The following is a 23,084-nucleotide window of genomic DNA, read 5'->3' as shown; positions in this document are numbered from 1 at the left end:
TCGTAGTAACAGAGCGACAATTTTGTTGATTTTTGGGCAAAATTGTTGGACACTTTAAATGTCCTCTAACACCTTAAATCTAAAATTTGTGGCCATATGGGGGCCACGTGCCCAGGGCTAAGGCCAACGACCCACCCCCACCGACCGAGTCCTTGCACCACTCCGTTGGTGGTTGTATGGTGGTAGTGTGTCCAAGGGATGACTCCTGTGGGCTGACCCCTCCCCTGATTGCTGCAAACATCAACAATAAATATAAGTTGCAAACATAACATGTTAAGAACTTATTGCATGGTGCGTTTATAGAATGCTTGGCTCGTTGCTTGGTGGTTGCAGGTTTGACCCCTGCTGCTACTACCCAAAACTTGACCCAAAATTTTGGTGGCCCCCGGGATGCCACATAGCGGCCTCTGGCTGGGCCATGTGTTAGCACGTGGTTGTCCACCAACCACCCAATAAAAATCCATGATTTGTCAAAGACTATTAACCAATCAAACATACCACCTCAACTTGCATAGTCAGCACCATGTCAGCAGTACAGACTACTGACTGGACAGTCACATTTTGCAAAAAGTCACCTATTTGGGAAAACAAACAGAACATGATTTTGGGAGCATACATGTCTGTTTCGTGTGAAACAAGTTGTGTTGGATTCAGGATGATGAGCCCTATGCAGTCATTCAGGTTCCACATTGATCTGACAACTTTGAATTTTGAGCTATTTTTTGAGCACCTGATCATTCTTCCCCACTGGAAGCCTTTTCGACCCCAAAAGATCACTTTTAGTTGTCCAATAGGTGAGGGTACAGTTCCCCCACCTTTCCAATCTCAATCCATTTGGCTTTTGAAGGATTTGTTCCTTTGAGCCCCACTTAAAGGTAGTCCACACTCCCTCATTTTGAAGACCTTGTTCTTATGTCAAGAATGGTGTCTTGTTGTATTTCATTAAGGTATTCAGGAGAAAAATCCTCAATGGAAGGAATTTGGACATTTTCTCCTTGATCTTCAATCAAAGGAGGCTCATACAACCTTAAATTCTCAACATTAACAACAACATAAATTTTCATATATGAAGGAAAATCCAACCTGAAGGCATTTTCACCAATCTCTTCCAGAATTCTAAATGGACCATATCTAATTAGTTTTAGATTTTTACCTTCTCCTTGGAGCCTCTCTTTGATATTGTGAAGCCAAACTTCATCACTGACTTGGAACTTGTGATCTACACAATGCTTGCCATGCCTTGCTTTGTACTTGCCTTGGTTCTTTTCCAGCTATTCTTGAACTCTTTGGTGTACCAATTGGATTTGTTCAATGAACCTTCTTGCTTTGTCTCTATCACTATGACCATCAATAACAACATCCTTTCCAAAAATACAATCCAAAGGAGACTTAGGCAAGTATCCCAAACATGCCTCAAATGGCAATGTTTGTGTTGAAGAGTGCTTGGCTCCATTGTAAGCATGTTGAATGTAGTGCAAATGTTCATCCCACAACTTAGGATGCTTGCTGCAATACCCACGAAGAAGATGTATCACTATCTTGTTCACCACCTCTGTTTGACCATCTGTTTGTGGATGAAATGTTGTACTCTTTTTCAATTTGGTGTCCATGAATCCCCACAAGATTGACCAAAAATTCCCAACAAAGCAAGAATATCGATCACTAACAATGGATGTGGGCAATCCAAAATGAACCCATATATTATGAATAAATAACTGAGCATTTTCTTTCACTTGTAATTTTCTTTTTACATGGAATCAAAATACACATTTCGCTGAACCTATCCACAACTACATAAAAATAATCATGACCTCTTTTTTACAATGGAACACCTCCTACAAAATCCATAGAAACACTCTCCCATGGTCATGAAGGAACCGGAAGTGGTGTGTACAATCCTAACTTCCTATTGTTAGGCTTACTGACTACACATAATGAACATCCTTTAATAAAACGTGACACACTTTCAAGCATACGAGGCCAATAACAATACCTCTGTAGATGTGCCACCATCTTACTTACATCGAAATGACCAGCAATAAGAGAAGTATGTGCCTCTCTTATGATGTTGACTCTTTCTCCCTGTGGAATACAAGGCTTAGCAAGATGTTACAACAAGTTCTCATGCAAATGATAATCCAATTCCTCTACTTGGTTACCTTGACTCAAGCTTGCATAAACATCCTAAAGGTCATTGTCTAATGCATATTGCTCAACATAACCTTCATGCAAAACAGAATTATGATTGAGTAAATTAGCTGCACTAATAATAGTCATAGAAAGTATGTCAACAACTTTATTGTAGATACCTTCCTTATACCTTATTACCGAGTGGAATTGTTGAAGAAAACCAATCCATCAGAAGTGCCTTGATTGATGCATCTTAGATTGAGATTGCAAGTATTTTAATGGCTAATGATCAGTGTGAATGATTGTTTCCTTACGCATCAAGTAGTTTTTCCACTTTTTCACACTTTGCACCAATGCATACAGTTCCTTATCATATTTAGGATAATTAATCATCGCACCATTGAAAGTTTTCGAATGAAAACTAATAGGCTTACCATGTTGCATGAGGACTGCACCCATGGCATAGTTACTAGCATCAGTCTGGATCTGGAATGTCTGTCTCAAGTCTGGAAGTGCAAGTACTGGAGCTAAACTGATATTTTCCTTCAATGCATCAAAGGCCTTTTATTGTTTTTCTCCCTACTAAAAAACCTTTTTCACACTAGTCAATGCATGCAAAGGAGTTTCTATAGAAGAAAAGTTGGCAATGAATTTTATCCAATATTGGGTTTCTCCCAAAAAACTTCTTACCTCAGTAACTGTCTTGGGCCTTGGCCAATTCAAAATGACATCAACCTTGGAGGGATCTATTTTCAACACACCTCCTCCAACAATATGACCCAAGTAAACTAAAAAAGTTTTTCCAAACTCACACATTGACATCTTTAAATTCAACTATTCTTTATTTAAGACATCGAGTACTTTTTGTTAGAAAAATTATATATTACGGAGCAATGGAACACATAAAATATTGCAGAAATATAAACACAGAAAACAAATAAAACAAGAGAGACACAGATATACGTGGTTCATCCAATTTGAGCTACGTCCACCCCAAATATCCAGCCCTTCCTTTCTATTATCCAGCAAAATGAAGAGACACAACCTACAGTAGATCCGCTGTAATATCCTATGTTTTCTCTCACAGTCTCACCTCTCTGTTTCTCGCTCATAGAATACAAATCTATTACACAGCCTCAAATACAATGCCCTCATTACAAAGAGAGGGGTTGCCTTCTAGGGGAAAAAACCCTAAACTAACCATAAGTTCTACCGTCAGATCATCCGCCTAATGAACGGCCCAGATTGACTAGAAATTACTATACTTTTACAAGGCAATTTGACATCTGTTTTTAGCTTCGGGGGCGCTGCCCCCAAAGCCCCCTGCCAGGGGGGGGGCTCCCCAAAGGTCGCAGCCGCCCCCCCTACAACAAATATTTTATGGGCGGCGTTGCTGCCCCAATTTCAAACTGGGGTCCAATGTGGCGATACCTTTGAATATAGAAGATAATCAGGCTCCACACCCAACAATCTCCCACTTGGAGACTGATTGTAGCAACTCCACCACTGCTTCATTTGCTGGACAATGACTCCTCTTTGGACCTGGTTGTTTCTCATCTTCATCGTCATCCTTGAAGACCAATTGAAATTGAGCATATTCTCAGTTTCTCCCAGGTTACAACTTTTGTTAGCATATCTGCAGGATTCTGGCTAGTGTGTATCTTTTCCAGCTTCAACTCTCCATCTTCCAACACTAATCGTATGAAATGGTACTTGAGTTGTATGTGTTTAGTCCTGGAATGAAATGTTGAGTTCTTTGCAAGATGAATGGCACTTTGGCTATCACTGTATAACGTGCCCATATCATGCTCCTTACCCAATTCACCCATAAACCTTTGTAACCGAATCATTTCTTTACTAGCCTCTATAGTAGCAACATACTCTTCTTCTGTTGTTGAAAGTGAAACAACACTTTGGATTTTTGAAATCCAACTGACAGTTGTTCCACCAACAGTAAATACATATCCTGTAGTGCTCCTCCTATTATCTTTGTCACCTGCCATATTTGCATCAACATATCCCTGTAGGGAAATGTTTGAACCACCAAAGCATAATGCTTGATTTGTGCTACCTTTCAAATATCTGAGAATCCATTTCACTGCCATCAAATGTTCCTTTCCTGGATTGTTCATGTACCTACTTACAACTCCCACTGCATGTGAAATATTAGGCCTTGTGCAGACCATTACATACATTAAGCTTCCAACTGCTGATGCATATGGAATTTTAGACATATAATCCATGTCTTCTTGGGTCTTTGGGCACATTTCCTTACAAAGTTTGAAATGGCTAGCAAAAGGTGTACTAACTGGTTTTGCATCGTGCATGTTAAATCTTTTCAACACCTTTTGTATGTACTCATTCTGAGACAATGCTAATTTGTGATTTTTCCTATCTCTAGTTATTCTCATACCAAGGATTTGTTTTGTAGCTCCCAAATCCTTCATTGCAAATGAATTTACCAATTTTCTTTTGAGCACATTTATTTCCTGCATGTTAGATCCTGCAACAAGCATGTCATCTACATACAATAACAATATAATATAGCTGCCATCATTTTGCTTTTTCAGATAAACACAATGATCAGAGTGACATCTAGTATAACCTTGTTTAGACATAAACTTGTCAAATTTTAGATACCACTGCCTTGGAGCCTGTTTTAAGCCATACAAGCTCTTCTTCAACCTGCACACTAGTTTCTCCTTCCCTTTCACTTCATATCCTTGTGGCTGCTGCATATATATCTCTTCCTCCAAATCCCCATGGAGAAAGGCTGTCTTTACATCTAACTGCTCAAGATGCAAATCTTCAGCTACTACTAGACTTAAAATAGTTCTGATTGAAGTCATTTTAACAACAAGAGAAAATATTTCATCAAAATCAATACCGTTCTTCTGTGCAAACCCCTTCACCACAAGTCTAGCTTTGTACCTTCGTTTTCCTCCATGTTCTTCCTTCAACCTGTAAACCATTTATTCTGTAATGTAGTTTTACCTGCAGGCAACCTGACTAAGTCCCAAGTCTGGTTATGCATTAAAGAGTCCATCTCTTCTTCCATGGCTACCTCCCACTTCTTCCTGCTTTCAACCTGCATTGCTTCTTCATAACATTCAGGTTCACCAGAATAAGTCAACAATAAATAATATAATGAAGGAGAGTATCGTTTAGGGGGTCTACTTATCCTGGTAGATCTTCTAACACCACTTTCAGGTGTTTGGGGTGCCTGTTGCTGTTGTGGTGGTTGCTGTTTTTGTGGTTGTTGATTATTATTATTTTCAGGCACCTTTACTTTTTCAGTGATTTCATCAAGAACTGTGTATTCCTTGTTTTCTTTTTCCTGTTTATTTTCCTGCAATTGATTCTTATACAAGACCTTTTCATTGAATATTACATCTCTTCTCCTAATGATTTTGTGATTTTCGTAATCATATAAGCGATAACCAAAATCATTAACAACATATCCAAAAAAGGTACATTTCTTTGACTTTGCCTCAAGCTTTGTTCTATTTTATTTATCAATATGGACAAAGGCCTCACAACCAAAAGGCTTTAAAAAAAAGTATTTTACCTTTTTACTTGTCCATGCTTCCTCCGGAACACCACCATCCAAGGAACTTGAAGGCCCTCTGTTTATTAGATAAACAACAATATCTACAGCATCTGCCCAAAACTATAAAGGCAATCCTGCATACAATCTCATGCACCTTGCACGCTCCATGATTGTTTTGTTCATCCTTTCTGACATGCCATTTTCTTGTGGTGTTCTTGGAACTGTCTTCTCTCTACGAGTTCCATGCTCTGAACAGTACGTATCAAACTCTTTGCTGAAATATTCACCTCCATTGTCTGATTTAAGACACTTCAAGTTCTTTCCTGTCTCAGTCTCAACCAAAGCTTTCCATTCCTTGAAAGTATCAAATACATCAGATTTATTCTTAATACAATAAATCCAAGTTTTTCTAGTTGCATCATCAATAAAAGTAACATAATAAGGAGAGCCACCGAGAGATGATACCTGAGCAGGTCCCCATACATCTGTATGCACAAGCTCTAATTTTTCATTCTTCTTTTCTTTCCTAACTCGGAGAATTCTGACTCTCTTCTGTTTTCCATAAATGCAGTTCTCACAGAAGTCCAAATCAACATTCTTCAAACCCGGCAACAAATTCTTTGAGTGAAGAATCTTCATCCCCTTTCACTCATGTGTCCGAGCCTATGATGCCATAATGCTGCATCTGCTCCTTTGGAAGTTAAAGCATTAACAGAGTTAGAAATACCATTGCATAAATACAATGTACCAACCTTTTCACCTTTTGCTATTACCAGGGCTCCTTTGGTAACCTTCCAAGCTTTATCTGTGAAAGTTGTGACACAACCTTCACCGCCTAACTGCCCTGTTGAAATCAGTTTTTTCTTTAGATTTGGAACATGACTTACCTCCTTTAGTGGCCATTGGTTTCCATTCTACCGTTTTACAAGAACCTTACCCGTTCCAACAATTTTACAGGGTTTATCATCACCTAAACGAACTTGTCCAAAATCTCCTTGAACATAGTCATGAAAGTATTTCTTATCAGGTGTGGCATGGAATGAGGCCCCTGAATCTACACCCAGGAATCAGTAATATTTTCGAAAGAAAGGATCAAAGCATCTTGCAACACCTCACCTGTCACATTTGCTTCATGATTGTTTTCTTGTTGTGCATCTCCTTCTTTTCCCTTCCGAGATCTGCAGTCTTTCTTTAGGTGTCCTTTCTTTCTGCATTTCCAGCACACTATCCCCGATCTGGACTTAGATATGCCTTTCCTTGATTTACTGCGATATCCTGAGCTCTTTCCCCTTTCCATTTTTCTTCCCCTAGACTCTGCACTCAAAGCATTACCCGATGTCTCACCGGAGCTTTTCCGTCGCATTTCCTCACTAAGGATAGCATTGACAACATCATCAAACTTTAAAGTACTAGATCCAGACACAAAGTTACTAATGGCCATTACTAAACCATTCCAACTTTCTGGTAATGAGAACAAGAATGACAAAGCTCTAACTTCATCATCAAAGTTTACCCCTACAGAACATAATTGACTTGTAACAGTATTAAAATCATTTAAATGATCTGCAATAGATCCACCTTCCGACATCTTCATATTAAATAATTGTTTCATAAGAAATACCTTGTTTGAGGCCGAGGGTTTTTCATATAGTTTCTCCAGCGCCTTAATCAAACCCTTTGTCGTTGTTTCCTTTGAAATGTTGAAGGCTACTGACGCTGCGAGGCACAACCGTATTGTTCTGAGTGCCTTTCTATCAAGAAGGTTTCGTTCTTCATCTTTCATACCCGTCGGCATCTTTGCTTTTCCGCCCAATGGTAGGTATAGATCTTTCTGATACAGATAATCTTCCATCTGCATTTTCCACAGTGAGAAGTTTTGGCCGTTTTAATTTTTCGACCCTAAACTTACCATCTTCTGCCATTGCTCCCACTCGAATGAGGAACCCTTCTTTCCTGCGAGTTTATCAGCCAAATAGACCTTCGGCTCTGATACCAGTTGTTAGAAAAATTATATATTACGGAGCAATGGAACACATAAAATATTGCATAAATATAAACACAGAAAATGCATAAAATAAGAGAGACACAGATATACATGGTTCACCCAGTTTGGGCTATGTCCACCCCGAACAACCAGTCCTTCCTTTCTATTATCCAGCAAAATGAAGAGACACAACCTACAACAGATCCGCTGTAATATCCTCTGTTCTCTCTCACAGTCTCACCTCTTTGTTTCTCGCTCACAGAATACACATCTATTGCACAGCCTCAAATACAATGCCCTCATTACAAAGAGAGGGGTTTCCTTCTAGGGCAAAAAACCCTAAACTAAACATAAGTTCTTCCGTCAAATCATCCGCCTAATGAACGGCCCAGATTGACCTGAAATTACTATACTTTTACAAGGCAATTTTACATCTATTTTTAGCTTCAGGGGTGTTGCCCCCTTAACTCCCTGCTAGAGGGGGGCTCCCCAAAGGTCGCAGCCGCCCCACCGAGACCCCCCCTACAGCGAATATTTTACGGGTGGCGTTGCCGACCCCATTTCAAACTGGGGTCCAATGTGGCGATACCTTTGAATATAGAAGATAATCAAGCTCCACACCCAACACTTTTCTCACATGCATGACATGTTCATCACGAGATTTACTGAAAATTAAGATGTAGTCTAAGTAGACTATAACAAACTCATCAAAGGAATGGCCTCAACACATCATTCAGCACATGCATGAAGGTAGCAGGAGCATTACATAAATCAAAAGGCATAACTAGCCATTCAAACAAACCTTGTTTTATTTTAAGTGTTGTATTCCAAATGTCTCCTTCAGCAATTCTAATTTGATGGTAGCCACTTGATCTGAACTTAAATAGAAATGCAAAAACTTAAAGATATAATCATAAGCACAAAGATGTGGCAAAAAAACACTTCATTTCATTAATGGAAAAATATTGAACTCTGCTTACAAACAGAATAGAAATAAGATAGCTCGAGCGATGGTAGCTTATCTCTGAGGAGAGATATGGCATATACCTGCATCTGAACTATGTTACAATGAGGCTCAATAGACTATTTATTATTTAGAAATAATGGAAACCCCTAAACATCCAAAAACCTAACCCTAGGAGATGAAGTGCCAAAACTGTGGGCCCCGTTTGGGTAAATTGGTACATCAACCTCCTAGGGTCATAACTTTGGCATACGATCTCCATTTGGATATCATAATACCTTGTTTTAAACATCTCAAGAAGAAGGACAAAAAGAAATAGGGAAGTCAATTTGGGACATTTTTGGTCTCTCTGTATTCCCTAAAAGCATCATTTAGGGCCTCAAAACAGCTCCGGAAGTTTAGGACCCAAAAAACTGCCAAAAACAGTAAACTTTACTACAATTAAGGAAATCAAAAAACTGAAAGAAACAGTGTTGGGGCTCCAAGTGGAATAGGAAGTTGGCCACCGATATCCACCTAGATCACCACTCCTTAAGTCCAACTTAGTAAAATACTTTGCATCTTTCTTTTTTTTGTGTAAGTTAGAAGATTATATTATAGAACAGAGTATAATACAAAAAAATCTACCGAGGCAGATCTAGCAGGGATGTACAATAAACGAGAGCTAATCACCTGCTTAGAAGTTTTGACACAAAAGGACCAAAAAGAAGCACACCGCGCATGGTGGCTCGAGACAGAGCAAAACAAAGCTTTATCACTTATACTGCCGACACATTACAGTAAGAGACCACATAAAAGTAAGAAACAGAAGTAAGAAACAACAACACAGACAAATAAAAGCCGAGACAGAAAGAGGTCAGAGGAGAGCTACACAGGTGCCTCCTTAGATGTATTTTCCCATCTGGCCGATGGTGTCCAGTCCTATCTCCCGCACATGGCGATCCACCTTCGCCTGCATTGCTTCAAGGGATTCGGGCTGGTCCGCTGCAGTGGTGGCCGGCTGTGGGGTCGGAGGAGCCGTGTTAATAGAGTCTCTCAGTAGCCTGATGAGCAGCGTTAGCATCCGATTGTTAGTTTTGACCGCCTCATGCACAGTGGAGATCTTGCTGTCCAGCACACTATTGTAATCAATAATCTTAGCCATTTGTGCCTCTGTAAGGTTCACCTCTGTGACAATGTGCTGCTTCTCCTTTTCAATCGAATCCAGAGCCTTGGCTATTAGGGTCTTGGTGCGCCAGCTCTCCGCCTTGGTCCTGACAAATTGAGTCGCCCTTTTCGAGGGGGTTCCCGGGTCTTTCAGCCAGTCCACCTCCTCTGCAATTTCCTCCTCCGTTCTTCCTTCCTCCTCCTGCTTGGCTTGAGCTTCGAGTTCAGCCATCTTTCGTTTAATTCTTGCTACTGTCCGGGTTTCATAGCCTCCCTTGGCTTCCTGGAGGTCCCGGTTTGCTGCTGCGCAGCGACTTCCTCCCGCATCCATCACCAACGCTTCGTGTCTCTCCCGACTCAAGCCAATTCCGTTTACAGAATCAATCTCAATACGAACTTGAGGAACTGTGAGGAAGACAGGGCATTTGCCCGCTGCTTTATAGCAAATTCCTTTGTGCATCCTCATGAGGATGAAGTTACTGCCTTTGAAGGTGGTAGTACTTTGATGATAAATGTGATTGAGGATCGCACAAGCGAAGCTGACGCAGGTCGAATAGGAATGCAAATGGTTGCTGCCAGTCTGACTGACCTTAAGCCAGGTGTTTGGTACTTTCCATCGGTGGGGATGGTGGAAGGTTATGTTTGAGATGCCCCGTATGCTTGCATGCTCAATCTTGATCCGCGGAGCCTTGTTCCACCTCTTCTCACGCAGAATTGCCATTAATGGCATTGAAACCTTGCAATACGGATCCACTTCATGCGTATTGATTGTGCTTTTGCTGAGGTTGTGCATCCCGTCTCTCGAACTGTAATGATCGCCTCTCTGAAAAACCTGCTGCCACCAGGAGCTCCATCGTTTAAGATGTCCTATCATCCCGTAGAAAGGTTTGGGCTTATATCTACAACTGGTATCCTTAGAATTCCGATACCAAGGCCGAATGCCATCACCTATTAAGGTTGGCTGGCCTGGATTAAGTCCTTTGCCGCCAGCTGTTCGCATGTAACTCTAATGATTGGGCAATCGACCTCATGCCAACACCTGTCCATGACCATGTTCGGGTTGTCAGCTCCAAAGTTTGCCAGATGATCCGCCAGACCATTAGCCTTTCTCCTCACGGTTTGGAAGGTTAAGCCTCTCATCTCCGTAATGAGTTCTGCTATGCTTTCCGTGGCTTTGGCTAACCTCCAATGTCTGGTAGCCTTGCTAATACTCGTTCCTGCTTGAAGGCGTTTAGCCGCCAAAATACTTTGCATCTTTCAATTGATCAAGTAAATATCTATTCTACGTAGTGGGTAATGGTTCTTTACTTTAATCTTGTTCAATGCATGAAAGTCTACACACATGTATCATGTTCCATCCTTCTTTGGCACCAAAACAATAGGTGACCCACATGGCGAAGAACTTGGCCTGATGATCCCTTTATCCAAAAACTCTTGAATTTGCTTTTTAATTTCCGCACTTTCCATCACTGACATGTACATGCCAATGTTACGAAGAGGACTATCTTGCTACAACTATATCTCATGTTGGATTCCTCTCTTGGGAGGTTCCTGAAACATATCATGATATTGGTTAACAACATCAACCAATTCAAATTTCAATCTTGAGTCACAACCTTGAAAAGCTTCATTATCAATATAATTCATGGGTTTGATCATTAGAAGCACAAAATTCTTGCTAGAATTCACTAGTCTTTCCATCTTCCTTTCATTAACAAGTGAAAGATTTAGTTTCTTGTTATTCACTCTCACAATATATTCTACTCCATCTTGGAATAAATGGTATTTGTTTTCATTTCTATGGAAGATAGCTTTTCTGTCATAGAGATACAAGCTGCACAAAACTATACCACATATGTCTAATTGCGCAACATCAAGCTCCACTTCATCTATGAAATTTGCAGTAATGGCGAATTTCAGTTTACACTTTCTAGTTACTTGCAATTGTGCATTGTCACACACCCATCCTAATGGATATGGTTTATGATGTGGAATGGTTTCCAAGTTTAAACTTTTGACGATGTTTTCAGAGATGAGATTGGCGTGAGAGCCACTATAAAAAAGAGTATCAATTTTGCTATGTTTTGAGATTACCCTTATGTGTAAGAGTTTTATCCTCTTCTTTTCATTTGGAGTTTCATTGTGTAAATTTGAAGTACTAGTGCTAGCAATGGATTCTTTTCCTTTCATACCCATGGTTGTAATTTTAGTTTCATCTCCTGAATCGGATCTCAAATCCTATTGAGTGGTTGTGTTGGGCGATTTAGTTGTCTGCTAAATCCCTGTCATTTAATTTATCAATCCGGGGTATCGTAAACTTAGAAGCAAACCAAAATATATGGGACCTCAGATGAAACAGGTGTAGGAAGTTTGTTTAGAATGGAAATGCATATTACAAATCTAAACTATCAGATCTATTTTATGAAAGCATAAAAAAATGTTTGATCTTAGCCTCATTCACCAAGTCCTAGACCCCTTAACATCCTTATCCAACCTCCATTTCCACTTTCCACCATTTTTCCTCCATCAACCCTCCAAAGCCCTCTTTTCGGAACATCCTATAGAAATTCCAGAACATCCTGTAGAAGCTCACGAAAGCGGTTTCTTGAGATGCGATCACTATGAAACTCTCTGGAATGGTGCTAGGGACCCCTTAGGCCTTCTTCTAACCTTCCCAACCTCCTGCAAGCATTTCCTTTCACCAATCCACCTCTGCACAGTCAAAAACAGTTAAAGCACATGCACAATAATTCTGCCAACTTACTCAAAAATACAAAAAGATGTTTCTTTTCAGATTTCACTTCAGAAGTAGCTTAGTCACATGCATTTTACCTTTCTAAGAGTCAATGTCATTCCTTTCATCATTTTTCTTGCACTAGTAGGGTTAGTCGGTAAAACTAGGGTTTGTTAGGGTTTGCATTTCCTTTCCGCTTTCAGTTTCTTTCTGCAAGTAGATTAGCCTCCTTTGAGTTAGCTTTCATCCATCAGTTAAAAAGCTTCTTCTAAGAGCTCATAGAAGTTGGCTTAAGCTCCTAGCGGACTTGTGCCAGCTGATCAAGTGACAGCCGCGGCAAGAGCTAGTACTTGTGCATACAGCACCGTCGCTTCCAAGTTTGTTACGAACTACCGGGTTGATAAAAGTAAAGAAGGGAGTCCCAGGAGTTGCAGCATTATTGCTGCAATACTGGAGCCCACCAGTTTCTGCCCCAAGTGACTTAATCTAAACTATTGATCCATATGATCAACGACTCCTGTGCATTCTTACCGCTTCCTCTTTAACTTAGTCTTCCGCCATTTGAAGGTTTTTAGCGCTAAACGCAGGTTTCTGCCAGATCTGTCAAGCATGCATAACTTCATAAATATCTCATGGTCGCCATCGAACCTACAGGAATCGATGGTTGACCAACACTCTCACAGTTGGGATTTGAACTCGAGGCATATACATATGAAACAGAGATGGAAAATCCATTAGGGTATATAGATATATATATATATATATATATATATATATATATATATATATAAACACGGACAGTGCACAATCAATATTTAAACACACATATATTATATAAGAACAACACAATTACAACTTCTAAGGCATTTCAGCCTTAGCACAGCCTCGCCTTTCGCTACATCGCAATACTTCTGAATTCACACAGTCTCTTATCTATTACTCTGTCTCTCCTCTATCTATTAATAGTTGAACACGCAGGTTCTAGAAGTGTTGGATCATATCACTATGAAGGATCTGATCATATCCCTTCCTTGATTTACTCAACAAAAGCCCTAAAGCTCTATAATGCATGCATATGGCAGAATACAATCATAACAAGTCTTCGAGAGAATTTTATCCATCTTTGTCCATCCTTTAAATCTATCTTTAAATCTGTTTTAAAACATATTTTCCCCTATTTTGCTCCCCTGGTCCACGCGCTTCTCTTTGCTTTGCTTTGGATTCCTCCCTTTGACGAAGGGTGCTAGATGCTCTTGCATCACCAGCCCTTGGGCATGCACCACCCACATGTCCATCAGTGGAGTGGAGTGGGGGACCTGACTGGCAGGGGTGGATCCTTGGCCTTAGCCCTCGGCACGTGGCCCCATGTGGCCCATAATTTGCAGATTTTAGGCATTAGAGGACATTTAAAGTGTCTGACAATTTCACCCTGAAATCAGTGGAAATGGCACCCGGTTAGTGGAAATCCGGGCGAAATTGTAGGATGGTGCCAAAATTTGGGGAGTTTGTAGAGCGAATAATAGGAAGACTTGGGGAAGCTATAACTTCTTCATTTTTTTACCAAATCAGGATTAGATGAGGTTAGACAGGAATTTTTGGGCATTCTGGAGCCATTGGAATAGGTTTCAAAGCTATCTGAGCATTGTATACTAATGTATTCACATTTTCAACATAATAGAGAGGGCCAAGCCATTTGAAGTTGGACCAAGGAAATGTAGCCCAGGCGGGGTGAACTCCTTCATCATGTGCTGCTGTGATACTATTTTTGGTGTTGGTCATGCCTGTGATATGTTGTTTTTCAGTCATTTGTTTATGTTAATTTGTACATAAAATTTACATAAAAATACTAAAAAACTCATGTTTAAACTTACAATTAACCTCATGAATCCTTAAGAACATTTACATATTCCGAAGAGGAATTTAGCATAGCAAAACTAATTTTCTTTATCCAAGAAGGATTTATGATCTAGGTCTAGGTGTGACGAAGGACCCTTCCAAGACCTTTTACTTTCGTGATGTGTTAAATTCCATTTTTAAAAGAACATAAATGAATGCATCTACATGCTGTAAAGAAGAGGAACATGGAAATCATCAGCACATGAAAACATAAGACATTGATAATGGAGTTCGTCCAGGAGGGACTACGTCTCCAGGCCTCGATGTCAAGATGGTGTAGGCTGCTGCATTAATTTCTGTCAATAGTGATGTACACAAGAGATGATGTCGCAATCATACAAGGAAAATGCCCTCATGCAGGAGTGGATCTAAGAGATGTTCCACTACAGGAACTCTCAGTCAAAAGACTCCTATCATTATGACACAAAACTCATGCATGATGAGCATCCCGCCAACATGGCATAAAAAGGATCTCAATGCAAAACATGCATGGCGACACATGAATATCCCATCAGACTACAACAAAGGGATCTCAAAACACAACATGATGAATCATGAAAACAAGTACATCACATAGGTGATTCCACGTCACATCAAGAAGGAATCATAAAAATGAGTGAGAAACAAGATCCCACATCAAACATCAATCAAGGATCTCTGCAGCACAATGCATAGCAAAATAAGTACATCAACACTGCATATACCTCCCAACCAAGGGCTATCTGAAGAAGTGGATTTCAAACTGTTGAAGTTGTTCAGACCACAGAATCACAGCATCAATTGCATGACTGCTTGCTCATGGATGTTGACCCCTGCATTCCACTTAGAAAAGTGGCTGAAGAATAGAATGAGAGAATGAGAAATATGAACGCACCATCAAATTTGTGACGTTGAAAAGTGCAAAATTGGCTGTCCATTTTTTGAATTATGAGAAGTTGAGAATCTGGGGTTCCCCATAGATTCCTCAAATATTCTACTCCATGGGTGGGCTAGAAATCTGCAACTCAAAATTTGAATCTTTCCTCACCATTTCGATCCTTGCAGAAAACCATGAAAAAAGACTGTAAACTTGACTATATTCCGACATGGAGAAAAATTACCTCCTCGGGAAAATTTCAAGGATCATGGTTTCGCTTCCTGTTTTTACAGTGGTCATGGTTCCACCTCCATACTGAAAAATGGCCGAAAAATGCAGAACTCGGATGGAGAAATGGACAACACCATTGTGTTCGTGGGGTCGAGAGGTGCTGAAACCATATAAAATTTGTCAAAATCTGACAAAGTGAAAATTCGGCCCTCCTACAAAATACCCAATCATGGTTCCACCTGCATTAAAAAATAATTAAAATTAACTCCTCGATTTCTGTGCCCGCTCCTAGTTCCTCCATCTCCTTGGGTGCACTAACAAATGAATTTATATAAAATTTCGGGCAGATAGTCCAAAGGTAGATCGTTGGGCATATTGGTTAAAAATGAAAATCATTGAGGAGGGGTCGATGGTAAAACCTCGCCCCTCCAATTTTAATGCATTTATCAAACGGCATATATTTTTCTGTTTTTAAATTGGGGGTCGGGTCCGCATTGGGCTGCCCGCCCTATATTTCCCACATGGTTGGTTTAATGTGTAATGTATGGAGGCACCCAGGAGGTGGGCCGGCCAGGCCGGCCGAGCGTGATGCAGGGGTAACCTAGCTCTACCCTGCAATCACCAGGATCTTCAGTAACCGTGTATATGAGAATGTATTCCCACTGTTGACCGAATCAAAACTATTCTTATAAGCAAGCAAATTCCCACATCTTCATGATTATAAAACCATCAAACCTCATATAAACGCTTTCATTTAATCTTAAGTTCTTCAACAATCCCATGTCTACAGCTCTGTGCATATGAACCACATAAATGCGCTGTCCACACATTCATTGACGCGCAGCTATCTTTATTCAATCCAAACCATAAGAACTCCAACGCTATTCCACGCAGATAATACATGAATGCTCCTGCTTCAATGTCAATAGCTTTTCCTACAAAACTCAAACGCATGCCCAGATTTCTCTGCAAGCAGAGTACCTGCCAACCTGGAACCTTTCGCTGCAAGCACCTTTCCTTACCGCCACTTCAATAATCTCCAGACTGCGAAGAATACAACTTTGAATCGCATGATTCCCAGAGAAAAAAATCAATGCTAATGCTAGACAATTTAGATCCACAGAAATAAGATGCCAGATTTAAACTCCATGATACAATGGTCAATCCGTGTGTGCCTAACAATTGCCCTCGGAACCACGCCTCCAGATCATACAACGATTCAAATTCAAACGCAACAAATTTTCATTGAACAAATCAAACCATTCAGATTTTGGAGAAGCGAAACTGTTTCCAAGAATCGGCATACCTCTCCATGTGGACAGTGATTAATCTCTCAATCTTGAGAGAATTCGGGAATCTGTGGTAATTTACAGTTTATCGCGCCTCTACAAAGCCACTGTTTTATTGGCTAGCTTCCCATCGGAAAATGACATAAATTGGATTAATACACAGTGAACGCCTCTCCAGTAACGCTGCCATACTGTTCCTTGAGAAATTAATGTAATTGATATGTGTAACCTGCGGTTACCTCTAACTATAATAAATGAAATCTGCGCACAGTCATAAGATTAACACACTTATATAACAATTGACACAATCCTCATGTAAAACACGCAGGTTTACTAGCCCTCATTCGATTGGCCTCGGCGCTGTCAGATATCAAACGATGGCATATCCAGCGATTACAAAGTTAAATTTCATGCAAACAGTAAACACCAGCTGAGATAGACAGGCGTTCAAGCCTTTTTCGTACACAGTAAATGAAATTATAAAATACATGCATTTTCACTAACAAAAATCCATGAAATTCTTACAAATACCGAGAGGAATTTTCATTCGTAATGCTTTTGACACACCTCTCCTCTCTCTCTCTAACAAGATCTATATATAGACTTCCCCTTCCAAAACGACTATCTATCAGTCCTCCTATTATTGCTAACAGAAATTTCCTACTCCCCTAAAGATCTTAATAGAATATCCTATCTAACCAATCTTATCCCTATCTCTAAAATAAGACAATCTTTTATTTTATTACAAACATAAATAATAACAAACTATTTAGGGAGTTTTATCCTTCTCAATAACCCTAAATTCGACCCAACAGTTAATGAATTTTACTGTGATTAGCCACAACATGTGGACAATCCTCCACATTGCTGGCTAATGCCGATGCTCCTGCATCAGACTCCCGAAGTTTAAATTAACCATGATCTCCTGATCATGCATTTCTGGGTTGCGTCCTCCTGGATCCCATACTTGATTTGATATTCTATTTTTGGTTACTGTTGTTGTTTGTCCCTCAAGTCTCCCGCCTTTGTGCTGCAATGCTTCACTATCTGCTGTTGTCCTTTTCACATACCTTGCTGCTGTTTTGCTCACTTTAATTTGCAATTCTTCATTCCTTCCAAATTTCTGGTTACTTCCATCTTGCTGAGTTAATATTTATGTCTCCTTCATGCCTCTGAGGACATAACCCCCTTGTTGCTCTTGATCTTTCATCTCACCTTCAAATAATCGCTGCTCAATTTCTCTGATTTCAGCATCATATTTATTAATGTTGTCTTCCACACCTTTTCCTCCATCAGGTTCTGTAAGCTTTGTTTCTCCTTTGGGTTCCTCGAGTAATCTTTCCAAGAATTCTATCTCCTTGTGAAATCTCTCCAGTAGATCATCACAATTTTCCTTCTCAGCTTCATTCTTTTCTTGGCAATCCTCCTGAGTTGACCTGTTTTCTACATCATCATATTGCAAGCATCTTTCATTAATTCCATTAAACAAATTCATCGGTTTACCTTTTTGTAGTCCCACCATGGAATTGTCTTTAGACTGCTGATCTATATCAACCTCATCTGACTGTTTCATACCAAACAGGATTTCATCTATGAACTTCTTCTGTTGCAAATGATCAACACCTTCTTCTTCTAAAAAGGATTCTTCATCATACTTTACCTCAAGAGTTTCATTTCTGGTTGTGACAATTTCATCAGGCTGTCCATCATCCTCTGCATATCCTGCAAACATACACAAACTATAAGCATCAAAATCACAAGGCTTCATTTCCTCATCTGCTTCCTTTGTCAACATATCTTCGAATTGTTCTGAATTCTGCCAGTAGTCCATGAGATATTCAGCTGACCTCTCATTATCCTCTTCTCCCAACATCTCACCCTGTTCTGGTCTACAAATGGAAACTTCCAATTCTACCTCTGCTTCTCTGAGTTTCTCTGATTCCTCTTGAGCACTCAATATCTGCTCAATCTTTCTCAATTCTTCTACTAGCTCTGACTTTATTTGCTGATTTCTCCTTTCTCGTAGCCTTGGCCACTTTACTCTTTTCTTCATGGTCCAAACAATTTTCTGCAGCATCTCCATCAATATTCCAATCTGGAAATCTATCTCAGCTTTCTCTCGGTCAAAGTCTTCTTGACTCATGCCATTTACTTTGGCATCTTCCATTCTGCTGCGGCTTCCTTGTGAACTTCCGCTATGACTATCTGTAGTCATTTTCTGCTCCTCTCTTTTCATGAGCTCCTTACACCTCTGCAACAAGCCTCTGCAACAGTAAGTCCTTCTTACTGCAATCTTACCTCACTGAGCTCTCCTTACTCAGTCTTTTGGTAAGCACGATCCCCTATCTGGAATCTTCTCCTGAGCAACACCTTTGCTCTCTCTAGGCTTCTGCAATCTTCCACTCTTTCTGATGCTGTCACCTCTGCTTTGAATAGATTTCCTCACAGCTGCAATCTCGTACTAAACTTCATTCAGAAAACAAACTTATCCAGTTTCAACAGAGCCAAGCTCTGATACCACTTGATGCAGGGGTAACCTAGCTCTACCCTGCAATCACCAGGATCTTCAGTAACCGTGTATATGAGAAGGTATTCCCACTGTTGACCGAATCAAAACTATTCTTATAAGCAAGCAAATTCCCACATCTTCATGATTATAAAACCATCAAACCTCATATAAACGCTTTCATTTAATCTTAAGTTCTTCAACAATCCCATGTCTACAGCTCTGTGCATATGAACCACATAAATGCGCTGTCCACACATTCATTGACGCGCAGCTATCTTTATTCAATCCAAACCATAAGAACTCCAACGCTATTCCACGCAGATAATACATGAATGCTCCTGCTTCAATGTCAATAGCTTTTCCTACAAACTCAAACGCATGCCCAGACTTCTCTGCAAGCAGAGTACCTGCCAACCTGGAACCTTTCGCTGCAAGCACCTTTCCTTACCGCCACTTCAATAATCTCCAGACTGCGAAGAATACAACTTTGAATCGCATGATTCCCAGAGAAAAAAATCAATGCTAATGCTAGACAATTTAGATCCACAGAAATAAGATGCCAGATTTAAACTCCATGATACAATAGTCAATCCGTGTGTGCCTAACAATTGCCCTCGGAACCACACCTCCAGATCATACAACGATTCAAATTCAAACGCAACAAATTTTCATTGAACAAATCAAACCATTCAGATTTTGGAGAAGCGAAACTGTTTCCAAGAATCGGCATACCTCTCCATGTGGACAGTGATTAATCTCTCAATCTTGAGAGAATCCGGGAATCTGTGGTAATTTACAGTTTATCGCGCCTCTACAAAGCCACTGTTTTATTGGCTGGCTTCCCATCGGAAAATGACATAAATTGGATTAATACACAGTGAACGCCTCTCCAGTAACGCTGCCATACTGTTCCTTGAAAAATTAATGTAATTGATATGTGTAACCTGCGGTTTCCTCTAACTATAATAAATGAAATCTGCGCACAGTCATAAGATTAACACACTTATATAACAATTGACACAATCCTCATGTAAAACACGCAGGTTTACTAGCCCTCATTCGATTGGCCTCGGCGCTGTCAGATATCAAACGATGGCATATCCAGCGATTACAAAGTTAAATTTCATGCAAACAGTAAACACCAGCTGAGATAGACAGGTGTTCAAGCCTTTTTCGTACATAGTAAATGAAATTATAAAATACATGCATTTTCACTAACAGAAATCCATGAAATTCTTACAAATACCGAGAGGAATTTTCATTCGTAATGCTTCTGACACACCTCTCCTCTCTCTCTCTAACAAGATCTATATATAGACTTCCCCTTCCAAAACGACTATCTATTAGTCCTCCTATTATTGCTAACAGAAATTTCCTACTCCCCTAAAGATCTTAATAGAATATCCTATCTAACCAATCTTATCCCTATCTCTAAAATAAGACAATCTTTTATTTTATTACAAACATAAATAATAACAAACTATTTAGGGAGTTTTATCCTTCTCAATAACCCTAAATTCGACCCAACAGTTAATGAATTTTACTGTGATTAGCCACAACATGTGGACAATCCTCCACATTGCTGGCTAATGCCGATGCTCCTGCATCAGAGCGGGTTCAAGCCCTACCGCCTTGGTTTATGTGGCATGTGGCATAAGGGTGGGGTGTGGGCCGGGTCCACTGGAGGTGGCCCACCTACCGCCCAATATATATATGTATGTGATATGGATGGGGCGACGACAGTGGCAGGGGTCATGGCCTGCCACCATTTTTATATATTTTTTTGTTTTAAAAACAACAAAGGCCACAAATTCACTCGAAATCTAGCCAGAGTTGGCCGGAATCCGGTGGCTGGGTTTTGTCGAAAATGTGTCCTCCTTGACTTGCCTTTGATTGCTTCTAACTTTTGCATACAGACTCAGTTTGATGAACCATTCACACCACCACGATCAGGATGACGAGATCTACGCTCTGGTCCTAGTTCAAGCATAATCCAAACAATTTGATTTTCAAGATTTATTGAGTCCTCTTTGTCCTTTGTGTCTCTGGAGCCACCTAGATTAATCCTCCCCACTGAGGAGCTTTTGGTCCTCCAAAAGCATAAAAAAAATAATCTACAACTTCTCTATACCTTGTCTGCATCACAAGCATCCTGAAAAGATCTTGCTTCCATCTCCTTCACCTTTGTTCTTCGGAGCCTTAAGCAATGAGCCGACACATGCTACCTCTGCAACCTGTAGTACATTGTTTTGTAAATTACATGCTTGACTTTTATGACCAACTACTGACCCAAATGTCCCACACTTGCCACGATTTTATAACACATACTCAGTGGTCAAGTTTACATCAAGATGGATGCAATACCTCAGCTATGACAACAAGGCTAACCTATCATTGTTGCTTCAACAAGTGATGGAAAACACATCATCACTACAACACATGATTTACAAACATAAGAACAAACAATATTTCTTTGACAAGTGATGGAAACATAACATCACTTTCACAGTTTAACATGCGACACCAAATAATTCTAAACATCATTTTTACCGAACAAGTGATGGAGAACACATAATCACTTTTACATCTTAAAATGCAACAAATGATTTACAAAAGCACAACCATGAAATGATAACATGTATAGAAACCATTTTTCACTTATCAATGTGAATGGGTCAGCTCCTTGTGGCAATTTTGCTTGTCGAACAACTGCTTCACTTGGTTAATGCACCAAAGCTTTGTGTTTAAGGCACTGCTCTGGATGGAGCCTCCAACATGTGGCTCTTTGATGGGCACTTCTATTGCAATGACTGCAATAGGTTTTCTTCCTCCATATCTACTTAACCTATATCTTTTCATGTTGTTGAGAGGGTCTTTCATGCCTCATCCTTTTGTGTGCTGCCATTCTTTTCTAACACTTAGAAAATGAGTGGTTATGTAATCCATAGAAGCTGCATGTTTTTCGATGCCATGTTTTACGTTCATTATTATCAACATGATCATAATCGAAATGAACATTCGAAGATCGAAAGTGGTTATACCTTTCCTTTCCATCTCTGGTGTAAGTATGGTGATGAGATCTTGCCTCAGCGCTTTCCTTGCAATGGATACTTCCATGGGATGATGGGGATGGGTTCCCATCATTCTGTTTCCTTGACGATTTCGATCATGTCTCGGAAGCATACGAAACCTTTGAGCATTCCCCTTTGGTGTATCCCATGCCTACAAATTGAGGTCTCTGCACAACCTCCAATGGTTGAGTTATGAATTGGTTATTAATGCCAAGTTTTTCTTCCTTCTCGTGCCTTGTCCTGGTAAGGAGCCTCATATTTGTCCCTATAATTGGGATATCCAAATCTCCAACAAAAACCATACTATGTGATGACGAAACTGAAAGTAAATCAATATCTTTTACCTCCTCTGTATATTTGGAAAGAACTGATGAAGGCTTCTCATCATCTGTTGTTGGTGGTTCGCTAGCTGTCTCAGTGCATTCCCAAACTTCCCTTCTGACACACCCATGTCCTGCCTGATGGGGTAACTCTTCTACTTTGATGGGGCGGACACTGCCTTGGCCATTAACACCCAAGCCTTTTACTTCATACCCCATTTTCTTCAACAGTTTGGAGCCAATTCTTGTGGTATGATTTTCAAAAACAGCAAAATCATCATCAGGGAACATACATGAAGATGGAGAACTACTTTTTACCTCACATGGGTCACGCTACACCGTTTCCAAGGCCTCGTCCTTTGCTTGTAGCTGTTGTAGCATACTATGTTTTTCTTCTTTCTCTT

This window comes from Pinus tabuliformis, chromosome 1_1, assembly GCF_031772625.1.
Source record: "Pinus tabuliformis cultivar Carrire ecotype Pingquan chromosome 1_1, CPIR1, whole genome shotgun sequence".
NCBI classification, from domain to species: domain Eukaryota; kingdom Viridiplantae; phylum Streptophyta; class Pinopsida; order Pinales; family Pinaceae; genus Pinus; species Pinus tabuliformis.
The sequence above is the reverse complement of the archived record's forward strand: the minus strand, read 5'-3'. Positions refer to the sequence as shown.